This window comes from Cryptomeria japonica, chromosome 2, assembly GCF_030272615.1.
Source record: "Cryptomeria japonica chromosome 2, Sugi_1.0, whole genome shotgun sequence".
NCBI lineage: Eukaryota > Viridiplantae > Streptophyta > Pinopsida > Cupressales > Cupressaceae > Cryptomeria > Cryptomeria japonica.
In genome coordinates this window covers 375,957,522-375,971,523 of record NC_081406.1, presented here as the reverse complement: position 1 = coordinate 375,971,523, position 14,002 = coordinate 375,957,522, and the positions used below count along the sequence as shown (strand labels likewise).

The following is a 14,002-nucleotide window of genomic DNA, read 5'->3' as shown; positions in this document are numbered from 1 at the left end:
GCATATCCTTATATCTCATGTCTTTTTGGTTTAATCTATCAGAGGAATTATCTTGTCAACCTTCTCTACTAGTTTGATGATACCACTAACCAACATTCTATCTATTTTTGTTTAACTTTCAAATTTGAGCTGAGCTAGTAAGGCATTTGTTTATGTGGTTCAGAACTTTATATTTAATGAATTCTCATTACTCCAATAAACTCTTTTATTAAGGACCTTTATAAAGTTGGACTTTCAAGCTATATATAATTAGGGACAGGAGCACAGATATTGGACTTTCAAGCTATAAATACTAATGAAGCACATGCATTCCCTCAAATTCTTATGGAGCATATAAAGGTTCTATATACTAAAGAAATATTGATGTCTACTCCTTTGTCAAACAAAGATTTTCTAACCATTTTACCATTTACTTTGACATACAGCAAGACAAGTTTCCTTTTCAACTTCTCTTGGGTTTTCACCAGGGATTTGATTTAAGCTCTCTTTCAATCTAACTTTGGTAGAAAAAAAAAATTAGATAAAATGATTTCTGCATGTACAAATTTCTATTATTTTTTCGAGATTAAACAATTTTGAGTGAGCTACTGATCTAATCACGAAAACTACATTTATCAAGCATGAGATCGTGACCAATATGATACTTTGTAAATAACAATGGGATGTGGTTTAGAGAAACAGATGATGAATGAAGTGGATGTATGCAATATAACTGACTAGCATGTGAAATCATAAGTAAAATGAAAAGAGAAAGATACCCCTGCATAAGAACAACAAATAATACAGGAAGAAGATGCGGTAGATAACTATGGAGTATGGAATAAGCACAATTTGATATCTACAAGGACAATCTGGGAAGCGGCTCAAAAGATAAAACCGAACACCTAAGGACCAAAATATACATTTAGTTACCTTTATAAGTCATGACATATGGTACCAGAAAAACATTTTGTCAGAAACCACCACGCACTATGGTAACAGCATGCTCCTAATAGTTGCATTATAAAATTAAAAATTCTCCGAAGTCTAAAATGATCGCATAGACAAGATTCAAACGTTAACATACAAAGTGAGTTTTATCAATTCTAGACTAGCAAACTTTGTATAAATTCTGATAATAAAAATCCATGGGTATTATGACTTACAACTTATGGTCAAGATTGTCCAAATTTGATCATAATTAAAGCTCTGGTCATGCTTCTTGTGCACAAAGAGCTGAGCCAAGAGATGACAGAGGAGAGAGAGCACATCCAGAATCTAATGGATTTTAATCTCTTTGCAAATTAACATCTCACATATGGCTAGACTCCTCCATATGTCAGCCAATTATTACTATGATGGCTGTTTGCATCCAATCTGTCAGCTGAGGAATCAGAGGGAGGCTTTCTACGGCGCTCATTGTGACCAGCCAGCCGTCTCCTACAACTCCTTTTTGCTTCATCAAATTCTACTAAGGCATGGAATCTGTAGAGAAAAATGCATTCAAGAACATCCTGTAAGCAAACAAGGTTGCAATATTCAAACAAATTTATCTGTAGAGTAAAGTCCCTCAAGTACAGAACTATCAGATAAAACAAACGACTTAAGTAGGTAATCAGTATTGCTACAAACAGAATCCAAAACAGTTAGCGTTCACATAACAGGAAAATCAGCAGTAAGCAAGCTGAACATAGAAACTGGATAAACACAATATTACATTGCCAGGATTTTTAATGTAGCCACCACAATAGACTAGGAGAAGTCTAATCAAAACCAGAGTGAAAGTATACCTTGCCACTGTTGCCCTAAAAAATTGAGCAGAACTGATCAAAAGATCAAAACTCAAAAGCTTTATATAACCTCTTCACATGATCAGGTTACAGATAAGGAATCGTTTGGTAAACACTTATGCACTAATCGATGATGCTATAACTAATATCACAGGTCATTAACATATTTCTGCCTGGAAAGGTTAAAATCACCAGTCACACTGATTGTTTACGATTCTATGAACATTAATGTTTTGTTATTCAATAAATGTTAATTATTAATAGTTAGATGTATTATAAGTAGGCATATTATTAGTCATTTCCCATTGAAATGCTTCATCCTTGAATCATTTTTCAAAAAATTCCTTGTTGATGGACAGATGGAACGGCATTTATATCTTTTATGAATATTTTGGATGGCTTTTGTTGGTGGGAAATTCACGATGATCTTGTTGTGCCTGAATATTTTCAATTTTTCCTACACAGATTTCTTTTTAATTTGATTCCCACCTATAACATGGTACTCATGACCTCAGCTGAATATAACTTGACCTTGCAGTGTCATTCCGAAGATATCCACACATTTCACAATTCTGCATCAGAGATGATGTGAATGCCTTCAGCTGAAATGCATCCATGTTCCTGTCCTTAATTACCAAATTTTGCATCCAATAGTGTGTTCTTCTCATATCAAGCTGTTAATATTTTCTCGATATTCCCATTCAAAATCCAAAATTTTAACTACATAGTATTTGTGCTGACTGCAAACAACGAATCTGGAATTTTAACTAAATAGCCTATTGGTCTCGGTATGGACGCAATTGCAGGAGTGGTTCAGCACTGGTAGTCGTTCCTACGCGTCTTTGTCGTGGCCAAGTCAGTAATTTGATCCGAGCCCCCCGTATAGCACTTGGGTCTCTTGATATGGTTCCGCGATCCAATCCCCCCTGGGCACTGCTTCAGCCGCATCCCAAGGGGTTCCCCACCCAATCCTCCGCCTCACACCCTGATTGCATCCCAAGGGGTTCCCCGCCCAATCCTCCGCCTCACACCCTGATTGTTATGAGGACGAGCTCCTTGGCCGCCTCAGTTCGCTCTCTTTATTGGGCGCACTGCGTGAGAAGGGGTCGGCACTGGTAGTCGGCCCAAACGCACCCGATATGGAGATCGCTCTGAGGCGACCTTGGAGCCTCTTCCACCTAACCTTTGGGAACTCATCGCCGCATCATTCGCCTCACACTCCGATTGCTATGCGGGGAGGCTCCTTGGTCACCTCAGAATGTTCTCTGTATCGGATGCATCGGGAGAAGGGGACGGCACTGGTAGTCCCCCCAAGCACGCCTAGTCCTTAGACCGCTCCGAGGCGACCTTGTAGCCTCTTTCACCTAGCCATTGGGTCCTCATCGCCACATCCTCCCCGACTCACACCCCGATTGCTATGCGGGGAGGCTCCTCGGTCGCCTCAGAATGTTCTCTGTATCGGACGCATTGCGGGCGAAGGGATTGGCACTGGTAGTCACCCCAAAACGCCCGATCCTTAGACCGCTCCGAGGCGACCTTGCAGCCTCTTCCACCTAGTTGTCGAGTCATCCCCGCTGCATCCATCTCCTCACACACACACACACCCCCTCCCCCCCCCGATTGCTTTGCGGGGAGGCTGCTCAGCCGCCTCGGAATGTTCTCTGTATCAGACGCATCTCGAGATAAGGGTTTGGCACTGGTAGTCGTCCCAAGCATGCCTGATGCTTAGACCGCTCCGAGGTGACCTTGCAGCCTCTTCCGCCTAGCCGTTGGGTACTCTCCCCCCTCCCCCATCACATCCCTCGCCTCACACCTCGATTGCTATGCAGGTAGGCTCCTCGATCGCCTCAAAATGTTATTCTTTTACTATGTAAATATTGTTTTCAACATCAATATCATCAATAGTTTCAACACCCTCAATTCACACAGGTACAGTTGGTATCCATTATTGCTCTCTTTTGTTCTTATACTGGTCATGCTATATAGCTGCCAGGGAACTATTCATCATTTTGATCATTATTTGACAGTTGCATGCTAATATTTTTATCAACCTCCTTGCCAAAATTATATTGAAAACACATGATTCAAAAGACAAGAACAATGATCAAATAATTGCATTTTTAAAGGGTTGGATAGAAATTATATTAATGTTAATATATGAAAAAAAGTAGGTCAATAGGGCTTGAAAAGTACATCCAGGTATAAGTAAAAGTGTGAAGGTAAAAGAACTCTAGGTCTGAAGCATAAAAAGCAACTCAATGCTAAGCACAAAAGGATATAAGCATGTCATGAGAGTGAATCCATAGTGGTTAAACGCCAAAACCATACAAACAAAATGACTATAAATCATTATTCTGAGAAAATGACACTAAATGAAGCATAAAGCGGATGATAATGAAATCAAGGAACCATGGAAAGAAAGCATCAAAGTCACATGTTTGTATCAAGGCTTGGCTCAGGCCAGAAGAACCAATATCATCATCTATAACCATTTGGTAGATGCAAGATCAAATAAATTTCATTGGAACTAGACTGGACAATCCCAAAAAGAAAGTCAGTAATACCACCTAGAACCTTTCTAACACCCACAGCCATAGTTCAAAAACTTTACAACTCGCTGACTCCCAGGTCAAAACTAGTCAATGAGTTACTCACACAATAATTCTACACCAAGTTTGGCAAGACTTTGGCTAACTTTTTACCAAGTAATCTCCAAAAACTTTTCAGCTAGCAGAAAAACTACTTTATTTTCAGTTTTAATTTCTTTTTTAAAAAAATTAAAATTCCATTACTGTGGATTTGAACAATTTTAAAACATATTTCCTAGATATGCAAGAGTTAAGTTCATTCTTTTAACAATATTTCGCATGTAATTTATCTGTATTTATAAGTTTATATATATTTGTAATATTCCAAGTTTTTGTCAAGTCCCAATCTGAGTCAAAATTTTGGCCGCAAGTTCCCACAAACAATGAACCTTTAGTGGGAGGAGAAAAAATGTTTAGTAGTGCAAGGGTGCTTTTATGATCCTCACGCTAGATAAGGGGAAGGCCACATCACTGAAAAGAAACAGATCCAATTGGTCTAGACTGAAGTTGGGTGTTGGGATGCTTTGATAATACCATGCAAAGAGCAACATCATCTCATTTATCTGCCTCATTTGAGTAAAATGTTGTGTCCAACAGGTGCTTACTGCCTTCAATGTCTATAGCATGCTGAAAGAACAAAGTCATTAGCCTGATTCTCTAGGGGTCCCCTATAAGGATTGTCATTTTATAGAGAAAGGTATCCCCTCTGTTGTGCCCCTTGCACACACGCCCCGTTGAAAACAGGGACCCCTCTTTTGTTTTGCTTTTGTGTAGTTTGTTGGTTTTGGTCCTCAGTTCCTGGCTTTGGCTCTTGAGAGAGTGTTTATGTTGAATAATGATTTGCAAGATTTTAGAAGGGTTTAATTTGGTCTAGGAATGGATTTTCATTATCTAAGGATTGAATCATAAGTGCTTTAAATGCCCTTGCATCTTAAAAGGTTGCATCATAAAGACTTTCAGATTATTTCCTAATTCCAGGATTTCCTACCAACAAGGGCAAAGTCTTTTTACCTTTAAAATCCCAAAATTCCAGAGCTTTTATACTTATTTTTCAATTGCGGTGATTCAACCCTATAAGGACAAAGTCCTGATAACTCCTAAAATCCTGCATTGTTCATATCATCTCAAATCCCTGCAGTGTCCTAATCTCTTCAGGATCCTGAAATTTTGGCTTTCTTGCATGAGTATTCCCTGGTGCTCTCCACATTTTTTCACATAGGTGAACATTAATGACTTGGGTTCAGTGGATGGATAGGAGTTTGCCCTCTCATTGTGACTGTTTGCTCGAAAGAGTAATCAAGCAGGTTTATGTGTGTCCAGTGTGTTGGCTTATTTCTCATTTTTAAGCATCTGGATACGTCAGCCTGGCTTCAGAAATTGGTCATTTTCAATCATGAATCCCATATCAATATTGGTCCTAAAGTATTGTTTTGAGTCATACATAGATATTGAATGTTGCTCCATTCGAGTGAACATAATAACACATGTTGGAAACATAAAATGATGAGGGTCAAAGTGTTAATAGGCATACACTAGGTAAATTTGCATTGCATCAATAGGTAACAAATTTTGGTTCTTGGGCTTAGCAGAAATCTGAATACGTATCAGATGTAAACTTTTTCTTATAAAGGAACCATTATTTTGCCAAACCTTTTAAGTTGCGAAGATGGATATATTCATATTCCCTTCATACTTTTGCGACACTCATTTTCAAAAGACCAGGATTTTTATTCTTATTAGGATCTGTCATCTCCTAAGTTTCTACCCCCCCTTCATTCTCTTTACTTTCATCAAAGTATGACATAATTCGCAAGGATGTGACTCCTTTTCCCCAAACCTTGCAGAGTTTCCATGTACGTTGGAAAATGTCCATGATATAATTGTATCCCTGCAATAGCCATGTGTCTCATTTTATTGGTCCATTTCCATTCCCGCAACTTTTCTTCTAAGATCACCTTCAAGGCCTATTGTTGTGGGACTTTGTGGGAGATATGTTTATATCCCGTGATCATTCCCACAACCTTCCATCACCCCTCAACACCTCTTTGAAATCCATATCACCACCCCCTTAAAACAGAAAATAATCTCCAACTATTGTGGAATTTTGCTCCTATCAAGATTTGTCCTGATACACCCAATATCTTTGCAACTATTCCAAACTCTCATGACGATCTCCTACTACAACCTTGTTCATTTCCTACTGCGAGAAATCAATCCCTATCGAGATATGTTGAAACCCTCGCATATTCTTGCAATACCTTCATGAGCCTAAACCACAGACATCCAAAGTTCCACTACTCATCACTGTATTTTTTAAAGTCATCGTAGGTCTACTATTGCAAACATCCATTAGCAACTCAGACATGTCTCAATCACCCGCATATTTCCACAATTATCCTACTCTACAACATATCTCCCACAATCCCCATCATACACCATTTTCCCATTGCACGATAAGCTTCTTAAGAGGAGAGATCTAAACCAACGGAAAGCTTGAGCAATTGTATTATGGGGGAGATTCAATCCACCATTTGATAGATGTGAGTAATGCGCATTTCAAAATTCCATCACACTCCATGAATTCATGCAACGTCATTTTCTGCTCAAACCTCCATGATATCCATAACCTTGCATTTAAGTTTACAATCTTCAAATATAAAAGGAGTTTTATGAGAATGGAGAGATCTTGAACATTGGGCACTTCAATATAGCATCTGATCTTACATTTACACTCACCCTTGTGAGTGGTTAAACGATGATTCTTTATGGTGATCGACCATTGAATAGTCCAATATAAAATTCCAACAAAGCAGACCAAGAAAAAAAAAATAATCTACATCACCAATGATTTTCCTGCATTCCATCTGGTGTAAAATTGTCACAAAATTGGACAGGTTTGCATAAATGAATTTTAAAGCTTGCTTGATGCAGAATATTGGCACTCAACATCCCACTATTGACTGGCATTGCAGAAACGTAAGACATATCCAGACATTTTCCCAGACCCCTTTGTATCTCCGCAATGTCCGTATACATTCCAAATTCCTACAATTGTTTGAGAGTTGTCAATTGTGGAACTTTAGGACTATCAGGGACATCCATTTCGAGTCATATTTGTAGGATTCTCTTTCTTTGTGAACCACTGCAAGTCATTATTAATTGCATGAATTCTCCATCATATGAGATATATTCCATCCCCCTTGACATTTCGACACTATCCTCCTTCACCTCATTTTTCCTCAATACCTTGGGAAACTCAAATCTCGCAACTCCACTAACTTTTCCTTTGCATTAGTTCTACGGCTACCTTGAAGAGTTTCAATCAGGATATGGATATATTCTTTTCTACTCCAAACTTCCACAATGACTCATTTATCCTAACGTCTTGCAATACCTTAAATCTCTTTTGTGTTTTATTTGAAATCTGTTGAAGATTTCGACATTCTGATATCTCCTCACTATAGAAGTAGAGGTATTCTTTGCAAATTGCTAATAATGAATTTTATCTATTAAGCCAATGTGTGAACCAAATCTACGGTTCAAAATGTGTATCAAATTTTGGAAATTGAATGAATTATATAAACAGATGAAATTAAACAGATGAAAATGGTTACTTGAGAAGAATGATTATGCTTTGTATCTTTTTCACTCCAAACTTGTAGTGATGATAAATTTGGTTGAGTTGTTAGTTTCTTATTGTGTTATATTGCTCCTTTCAGCCAAATTAAGCAGATTTATGATATGATGCCTTCTAATGTGTATTAATCAATGACTCCCTGATTTCAAAGATTATTTGCATAAATGTGAAACGGTGGACTGGTTAATGTTCCAGTAATTTAAATATTATCTTTACTTGCAAGTTTTACAAAGCTGATTGGATTAATATTTGATCAGATTCTCCCTACGTGGGAAATTGTTTCAGATCCACGATTCATTGTCCCAGGTTTGTCAAATGTGTTTTTTCCAAGAAGCCTAAAAGGGGGAGTTGTTTTGTCTTTTTCTAGGAAAAATGATCTCTTCTTGTTGTACTTAAATTCCTTCTCATTGCACTATTGTCCGCTTTGCATCCGTAACTTGGAAATTCCCCATTTTGATGTTGTCTTGTGAATCTTGTCTTCCTTCAGCAATCCTTGATTTGGAAATGTTCCTTTTCTAGGAAAAAGTAGACGTAACTGAAAATGGGTGAAAATTCAATAATGTCTAGAAATTTGATGCCAAGGTGTGGTGCTGAGTCAGCTATGCAGAGGTTAGTTTTGTCTTCTTTATTTTTAACAAAGGAGTTGTTTTTGACTTTTTCCAAAAAAGACATATTGTCCAAGTAGTGTAACTGATGTGGTTAAAGGGAGTGACAAGCATTAAAATTGTAATGTTTATGTAATCTCAATCAATGGCAGCGGATGAATCCTTGCCCTTAATTGTAAATTCAATTTCTCTGCCTTCCTTATATAAGGCATTCATTCCTATTTGAACAGTGTTGGTCTTTAGCAGATCCAGCAGTAGGAGTGGAATCAGCAAAAGATAATGGCTATTTAGAAATTAATACAAACGGAAACATTGATTGGGTGTTCTGTCCATGGTTTCAATAGCTTACATGGTTCCTCTAATGATAAAATGTTATAGGATATTTGATGAATTCCTGGTTCATACCATTAGTGGCCTGCTGATTAGTCTAAACCTTTTATTCATTTTACTTCAATTGTGAGATTTATTTAAATTGCACCAGATTTGAGTATTCAAATGACTTTTCTGAATCTAAAAATCTTTCCATTTCCAATGATGATCAAACCATTTCTGTGTAGTTGTGAGTAAATTGATGAAGCAGAAGTTGGTTATATGAGGAATTTGTCAATATGCAGCACGGAGTTATTTTTGTAATTGTTCTTAGAAATTTGAATTTCTATCCCTTTTTCCTTCTTACCCCTGCCTTTTTTAGTTTGATTTGAAATTGTCAGATTTTGCAAAGCAATCAAATACCTTGATTTGCAAAATCTGGTATGGTATCAGAGCAAAGAGAAAATCTTGAGCTGTGAGTTATGTTGTTGAAGAGCTATTCAGTACACATGGCTGTAAGAATATAGTGGGAAAGACTTTTTCTCGTTAGTTGCGATTGCTGTGGAATAAGAGCCTAGTGGTTTGTAGAACAGCCGCTGCAAAAATGGTTTTCCAGGTTACAGCAAATGATTAGTTCTACTCATCCAATGACCAGAATGTTGTGGCTTAACGACAGAATATGAGAGATTGATGACAGTACGCATCCAGGAACCTCCCGTGTCTCATCTGGATCGAGAGATTTCCTAATTATGTGCACAGACAATGAATGCTAGCTGTCATCATTCTTCTTCCCAATGCGGCTTTCATACCAATGTTGAAATTTATTTCTTTTATGGCCAATCTCTTTTGCTGAACATCCAACTCATTGAAGGTTGCAACAGTTTTGTGAGAAGTTTGTGAAGGATTTGGAACCATTGTGCCACATCATATTGATAGGGAAACTCACTGTCATCTTCCACAGAGAATTCAAAGGTCACGCCATTTCCACTTTGACGCTACGACTGGTGGTTTCCTCTTTCTGTGTGATTGGTGCCACAATCTCCAGTTTATCAGAGAACTCTGGAGTCCATGGCTGCTGGATGATCTAAACAGCACTGCGTTGGTGGTGGTGAATGCCAATGGCAGTTTGGGTCATGGATGTAGTGTGAATTTTCTGTTGTGATATGCAAATTAGTGGAATCCATCAATTTTACTTTGAAATTGATAAGGAATTATTTTGGAGAGGGGCAAGTCAATTCTTCAATTCATTACCAAACAATGCTATCCCGAAGGCAGTAGAGGCAGTTTTTTTTTTTTCAATTTTAGAGAGGCCCTCAAATTTGGTCAAGATTAGTTCTTTTTATAGTTTTTCCATTTCACCTGCACCTCTTCTATAAGTGTTGGGCATGTACAATTATATATTTCAAAAGTTTCCTTATGTCAATGCTAATCACAAGGTAATCCTTTTGGACTCTATTTTTTCCATAAATTCATGTCACAATGTAATATTTCATTGCCACCAATCTGATTTAAACATAGACTAGGAGAGATTCATAATGGGTTATTGTAAGGCTTAGGGGTTTTCTTTTTCAACTCAGCTATATACATAAGGCAGTAATTTTGTTCCTATATTATCCTCTCCTCTGTGGTGAATTATTGATTTGAGTGACGAGAAATAGGACAAAATAGCATCTATATCTAGATGACAAAATGACCGGCAATTCTCCTAATTATTTTCTTTCTGATTCTTAGTTGCTTCGTGGGAACAATTTTTCCACATGGAAGACCAAACTCAAAACTCAACTCAAGTTTGAGGATGTGGTCAATGGTACCACTACACGGCATAAGACTGCTCTTGATGAGTAGAAGAAATTTGATCAAGACGACAGAAAGGCAAAATTGATTATCATGTTCAACGTGATTGATGAAGTTCAGCCTTTCATCCAAGACTCGTTGATAGCCAAAGATGCATGGGGCAAGCTTAAGATGGTTTAGGAGGCGAAGAATCAAAATCAGATCCTAAATTTGCAAAGTCAGCTACGTGGCCTAAAGATGAAGAATGGAGGACAGATGGAATCCTTTCTTAAAAGTATTGTTGAGTTCAGGGCTTCCCTACAAGCATTGAGAGAAACAACTGATGATGCGGTTTTGGTGCCTATTGTTCTATGGGAACTACCTTCCAAATATAAAGTATTTGTGACAACTTTGGAAGTCACAGAGAAGACACCCACTTTTGAGAAGTTGGTGAATCTACTCCAGAAAGAGGAGTTTATAAGCCAAGAACATGGTCAGGATGACATGCAATGACCATACGTCATAAGGGCAAGAAGCCTATGAAACAATTTAGTGGAACTCCCAAATTTGGTAATTCGTCCAGACCTTAGAAGAAGTGTCCAAAATGTGATAGGATTGGACATGATTTAAAAACTATTGAAATAACTCCTTTGCCAAAGGATCATCCAACAAATTGCATCAAAAGAAGCCATTTCAAAGTGGCAATACACAAGGGGAGCAAAAGAACAAATAGAAACAAGAAGGCAATGTTGCTGAAAAGGAATATTCTCTGGATGAGAAATATGTGTTTTCAGCCCACACTTCAGAAGATGGTTCACAATCAACTTCGATTTGGTATGTGGACTCAGGTGCTACAAAGCACATGATTGGATAGGAGTGCTTTCTCATATTGAAACCCCATCATGGTAAAGTCTCTCTTAGAGATGATACCACCTATGATATACAAGGTATTGGTGACATCTCTTCGCAATTTGGCATACATTGTTGTAGGCTCACTGAAGTTTTGTATGTGCCAAGAACTATCAAAAATCTTCTTTTTGTTAATCAATTTCTTGACCACAACCTTAGGATTGAATTTGATACAAATCAAGATAAAAAAGGTATGTCTTATCAAAGATAAAGTCTAAATATGCAAAGATTGTTGCAAGTGCTACTGAAATTGGTAAAATAAGAGGGCTTGATACAATTGCTGATAATCAAGCCTTGGTGACTAAGGACAGTGATCTAGCTATGTTATAGCTGTTGAGAGGTTGTCATTGATGGCAGACTTGAGGATGAACTTCATATGACTGAAAAATATTACTTAGTGCTCCATGAAAAAGACTGATCAGCAATCAAAGATAGCTGGCTTAATTATTTAATGCAATCCCTAAAGTTTGAAGAACCTTGAAGAAGACTGAGTTCCATGATGAACTTTGATATGAGCAGAAAACCTAATATAAACGACTTCACCCATATAAAGTGACTCAGAAGATGGCAATCTGTTATACAGCCGTTCCTCAAACAAACATAAAGATATAATTAATATACAAGCAAATATGCATAAGTCTGATTCATTATATGAGTCAATTTGCTTAAGGTTAATTGCCATGAAAATAATAATTGTCAAAGAACGATTATCCAAAGGAATGATTTGTTATAAGTAGACGTGGATTTGTTTAACATCTAATTTCAAAGGAATGATTCGTTATAAGAAGACCTGGATTAGTCAATGCCATGACTCATGAAAAGATTACATCAATGGTTGCTAATAAAAAAGATACAAATATTAGTTATGCTTCCAAATTGCCACGGATTGATAAAGGATGTGTCTCTTTGATGATCAAAAGGTATGTCTCTTAATGTAAAAGCATATATGTGAAGATTGAAAGTGCAGATTGGAGAGTGTGTTGTGTGTAAGAGGTTGAAAGTATAGTGCATACACCAAGAGAAACGAGCAGATTACTGAGAAGGAGATAATATGCAGATTATGAAGGATGAGATTATAATCTCTTTGTAGCAGATTTGTGATCAGAATTCTTAGAAGACTTATGATCAACTTATAGCAGATTTAAGAAGGAACCATTGCAGATTAAGAAGATAGTTGAACCCTTGTGACTATGTTTTTCTGAATGAGGGGTTGGTGCCTCTACAAGTTGTAAAAACTATTGTTCATATAAAGCAATTTTATTGCTGTGGTTTTCACCCTATTTAAGGTTTCCATGTATATGCCGTGTACTTCCGTTCTTTGCATTTAAGTTGTTGCATTATTTGATTAATAGAATTTAAATTTGAAAATGTGTGTTATACCGATTCACTCACCACCACCCCCCCCTTTCAGTATAACTGTGTGCCTAACAATAGCATCGTTGATTTGGTCATTTAAGCAGTAGTTATTTGCTTACTCTTAGTAAGAAAGGCATGGTTAGGGGGCTTCCCTCACCTGAGAAGTCAAGTGCTATTTGTTCTCGTTGTATTGGTGGAAAATAACATCGAGCACACTTTTATCCTAGTGAGCATCATGCAGCCAACCTTTGCAGCTGATGCATACTAATCTATGCGGCCCCTTGGCACCTAGTCACAATGGTTTCAAGTATTTTCATTTTTTTGTTGATGATCACACACGAAAAATGTGGGTATATTGCTTGTAGCATAAAGATGAATCTTTTTCCTATTTCAAAGAGTTTCACACTCTTGTCGAGAAAGATATGAATCATCGTATTCATGTTCGCTGAAATCGAGGGGAGAATACACCAACACAAAATTCTCTACATATTTGAAGGAAAATGGAACTCAACGTCAACTTACTGCGGCATACACCTCAACAAAATGGAGTTGCTGAACAAAGAAATCGCATCATCATGGAGATGGTTTGAAGCATGTTGAAGGATTCTCACTTGGGACATGCATATTGGGCTGAAGTTGTGCATAAAACAGTCTCTTCTAAATCGTGCACCAACCAAAGCAATGAAATGTATTCTTCTTGGTTATAGTAACGAGTCTAAGGCATATCACCTTATGGATCCTAACACAAAGAAGATACACATTAGTAGAGATGTAATTCTTGATGAGAAGAGTGAGTCAAGTTCTTCTCCCACATCATCACTTGCTCCAAATAGTGCTCCTATTTTCAACTTGGATGGGAATAATGATAGTCAATCTAATTCAACACCCACAAATGTCACAAGACCTTTGCCTAAGTGGTATACTTGTACCATTCGTGATGCAAAGATAGATGGATTCCCAGACACTTCAACTTTAGGTCTGAGGACTCACAACATGGCTCGCAATGAGGTAAACCTAGCATCAATGAGTACAATTGTTGATAATTTGAACCATCTA

General features: G+C 37.5%; 1 protein-coding gene across 2 annotated transcripts in view; it reads right to left on the bottom strand.

Annotated features, from left to right (window-relative positions):
* Positions 1 to 885: 885 nt before the first annotated feature.
* LOC131027024 (squamosa promoter-binding-like protein 3) overlaps positions 886 to 14,002 on the bottom strand; it is a 115,999-nt gene continuing 102,882 nt past the window's right edge. The window contains exon 3 of one of the 2 annotated variants that reach the window (XM_057957030.2): positions 886 to 1,493. The gene's annotated coding sequence lies outside the window, so the exon portion shown is untranslated. The remainder of the gene's footprint in view (positions 1,494 to 14,002) is intronic. The other variant, XM_057957023.2, reaches the window with a different exon arrangement.